Source organism: Felis catus, chromosome C1, assembly GCF_018350175.1.
Source record: "Felis catus isolate Fca126 chromosome C1, F.catus_Fca126_mat1.0, whole genome shotgun sequence".
Lineage (NCBI taxonomy): Eukaryota > Metazoa > Chordata > Mammalia > Carnivora > Felidae > Felis > Felis catus.
The window spans coordinates 108,022,717-108,026,904 of NC_058375.1; the positions used below are offsets into that span (position 1 = coordinate 108,022,717).

The 4,188-nt window shown below is 43.0% G+C and overlaps 1 long non-coding RNA gene across 1 annotated transcript; it reads left to right on the plus strand.

Annotated features, from left to right (window-relative positions):
- The first annotated feature begins 1,875 nt into the window (after positions 1 to 1,875).
- LOC109503128 lies at positions 1,876 to 3,148 on the plus strand. Its single transcript, XR_002162025.3, has 2 exons — positions 1,876 to 1,959; positions 2,651 to 3,148. It is a non-coding gene; the product is annotated as an uncharacterized LOC109503128 (long non-coding RNA).
- The last annotated feature ends 1,040 nt before the right edge of the window (positions 3,149 to 4,188 follow it).

A 4,188-nucleotide genomic window follows, 5' to 3' on the forward strand; every position in this document is an offset into this window, starting at 1 on the left:
TAAGACCCGGTGGAGGATACAAATTTCTTCTGGTATTCATCTGCACATTTTCAGGCTAGGTTGAAGCCTATCCCACATGCACCAAAAAGGCAGGAGAAGTAACCAAGGCCTTGCTAAAGGATATCATTCCCAGACATGGGATGCCATTAACCATAGGCTCAGACAATGACCCAGCTTTTGTGGCTGAGGTGGTGCAAAAAATAACCAAAACCCTAGGTATCCAATGGAACTTACACATGGCCTACTGGTCCTAGAGTTCAGGGAAAGTGGAATGTATGAACCAAACCCTTAAATCAGCCATGGCAAAACTATGTCAGGAAACTAACTTGCCCTGGCCAGATATACTACCCCTAGCTCTTTTCCAAATATGCTGTACATAATAGGATAATGGGTAAAAATAGGATTCCCTTCATTTGAGATCCTATATGGAAGGTAGGATCCTTCAGTTATCCTACCTCCAGTAGTCAAATTCAAGGGGGACCTGACAGAGCTAGAGAATTTATACATACAAAAACAACTACAAGGATTAGGAAAAACTGTATTTGAAATACATAGGTGGATGAAGGACAGGACACCTATTTCCCTAGGAGAACCTGGGGATCAGGTTTTTATTAAAGATTGGAAAAGGGAACCACTCAAACCTACCTGGAAGGGACCCTTATTTAGTTGTGTTAACCACACCTACAGCCTTCAATGTTGCAGCACTAACCGCCTGGATCCAACATTCTCGAATAAAGGTAGCCTACCTGCCACCTGACAACCACTTGGAATAGAAAGTGACTGCTAACCAGAATAATCCTTTACAGATCACCCTTAAGAAGATGGCAGATGCTAAGTGGCCTACATCCAGCACCTGAGAACTCTCTGTAACCAGAACCTCGAGGAAATCACCAAGCAACTTGAACTATAACAAATCATTCTCTCTCAAATTTCACTGTCACCCCCTACCTATTTATCTTTCCATACTCATTTTTATACTCTTTGCAGTGGGACTAACCCAAGTTATTCCTGCAGACTGGTGCCTGTCACAAACTCTTGTTAGCCTTCCTCTACTTATTAGTGTCAGGATGCCTAATTGTCTTTAGATGTATATGATCTGAGTTATGATTGCTGTCCCTGACTTGGAATAAGAAACTGTCAGAAATCTACCCTAACAAAATGAAATTTCTCCTACTGTTAATGCTGAGTTCTCTCATAAGAAGTGATGCCCCTCCTCAATGTAATGATGAATGTTTCAGGACCTATCACACAAGCTCCTCCCTTTCCCATGCACTGAATCGCCTAAAGCATCTCCTAGGACAGAGGACCACACACAAGGTCTTCACCACATATACATATCAACATGCAAAATGTTATCAATCTGCCTTGCTCTATTTCCATGACAGAAAAACCTGTTGGCAAGGAAGAATTAAAGCAAAATACCTTTGGCAGGGAACATCATGTCATGGATATCTAGACAAATGGGATTGCTGGACACAACAAACCCATTTTGGATTGTCTGATGGAGGAGGAGTCTAAGACCAGGTCTATAAGGAGGCAACCCAACAAGAGGCACAAAACTCTATGAAGCAGACTTCTGGAAGTCTGCCCAGGAGACCCAAACTTCCAGAAATCAGGCTTAGTGGGCCTTGTGATTTAAACTTCTGTTTATACCATATTCTAAATTCAACCCATCTCCTCTTCAACTTCTCTAACCCTAAGTTAGCCAAGGACTGTTGGCTTTGTCTCTCTCTAAACACCTTGCATTATGAGGTTACCCCAGTCCCAGATGATATAACCAATATGGCTATCCCCCACAACATGTCAACAGATAACATAACTGTCACAATAGGGTCCATGGTTACTGATACAAAACTAATAGGGCAGCCTCTTTGTGTTTTAAGGACTAACGGGGAACAACCCCTGTAGGTAACTTAACTAACAACCAATGCAACCAAACTGAGATATACAATCAAACAGGTAAAAAACCAAGAGTCACCCTGATGTCTTCCCCCTGTGGGAATATTCTTTGTGGAACTAATGTTTATTTGTGCTTGCCTGCTAAATGGATGGGAATTTTCACCTTTGCACTCCTAACCACCCCCCCAAATAAATATTCTCCCCAACAACCAATCTCTTATATTTCCCTTGGCTGCACATACCCAGTCTAAACGAGCTATCCAAGCTATACCTCTACTAATTGGGTTTGGAATCACTGCCGGAGTAAGTACTGGAGTTGGGGGAGTAACCTCATCTATTTCATTTTACCAAAAACTATCCCAAGATCTGACAGATGACATAGAACAAGTTACAAACTCCTTGGTAACCTTACAAGAGCAGGTGAACTCGTTAGCAGCAGTAGTATTACAAAATAGAAGAGAGTTAGAGCTGTTAACTGCTGAGGAGGGGGGAATATATCTCTTCCTAAATGAGGAACACTGCTTCTGTGTTAACCAGTCAGGGGTAGTTAGAGATATGGCCCAACAACTAAAGGAATGGATCATCAAGCAGAGGCAAGAATTAGCAGACCCATGGAACTCTCGGAGCAACATATAGAATTGGGCATCCTGGCTCCACCCTCTAGCTGTTCCTCTCCTAATGCTTGTCATAGCCCTCCTGTTTGATCCTTGTATTCTTAATATGCTAACCAGGATTGTTCCCTCTTGCCTAGAAGCTATCAAACTCCAGATGATGCTTCAGTTGGACCATTCTAGCTGTCACTACTCTCCTTTGGATGGCGAAGAACCCTAGCTGTCACATTCCTCCCTTTGATGTCCCTGTCCAGCAGGAAGAAGCCAAAACAGTCTTTGCTCCTCCTCCTGTGGTAGCAAAGGATTCCCTGCCCCCACAAACTGATTTTCTCTAAGTCTGCTACAGCATCTTGAGAATCAAGAAGGGGGAATGAGAAGGAAAGCTGTAGAAAAGCAGACAAAAAGGGGCAGCCAGATGTCCAAGGCCAGATACTCCTCTTGGATGCTTTTGGCTTCTGGGATCTTGCTTGCCTTTTGTATCAGCCTTTAGCCAGGAACCAGACGCCTAACTGTACTAGCCCTACCCATCCCGGAAGCATATATGTATAAAAGAAGGGTAAAACCTGAGCTGGATGCTCCACCTTTGGAGGTGACACTGCTGGGCCAACACCAGTGCAAAATAAACAGTCTTTACTGATTCCCAGGGTGCATGTCACTTGTCCTTTCCTGGAAAATGAAGTATTGCTGTAACAAAAGAAAAGCAAGATGAGAGGTGTTATGGAACCAGGCTGGCACGCTGGCGGAAAAACCAAGCAGCACTCAGATCTTGGTGGATCAGAGATTTATTTAATGCCAACGGGCTCAGAGGAGATCACTTCTCCAAAGATCTGAGCCCTGAATGCCAGCAGGAAGGGTAATTTATAGTTGTAAGCCTCCATATTTGGGGGGGGGGGGTTCACATGCACAGCAAACAAAGGAAGAAGAACTTGGAGGAGGGGTCTTTAAGCTAGAGACCAGAGCTTGTTTTAGCCCCATCGGCCATCTTTGGCATACTTTATTCACTTCTCCAACACCATCAGTGAGTCTTAGTTCTGTATGGTGCAGATGGCAGGTTGGGGATCACTGGGAAGGCCTGTTACTAGAGGTGAAAACTTCACCAAGGATTAGGGGCTGAGGTGTTTCAAACTGTTGTAATCTCTAGAAAACTCAGACAAAATGTGTAACAATACCTCCTATAACTTTAAAGTACTTAAACATATGTTTTGAACTGGCCCCACCCTGGCTACTTCCTTCTCAGCTCCATTTTATTCTATCTGGATTATTTTATATTTTAACTTACTGGTATAATTGCAGAAAGTGATGTGATGTGATGTGATGTGATGTGATGTGATGTGGGCTGGGAGTGAACAGTCAAGAAAGAATTATTGAGACATTTTCAGTGCAAAAAGAACTGCTTTTGTGCTTATGAGAAGTGACTAATTATATACTTACTAGTTAGTGGGGGCTAAGGATAGCAGAAGTCTCTAAGGAATTTGGAAGTAAGGCTTTCAGGACCATGAGGCCTACCCACTACTAAGATAAGGCTATTTACTACTGCCTAGTAAAACATCAGTCTTGAGACCCTTCAGATGCTCTGGATATATATGCAGATGCTCTGGATATATATGCAGATCTATCTGGGGGAGTGTTCAAAGCTATCAGGGAAAGTGACACTAACAAGAGCAAAGCTATAGTGTAA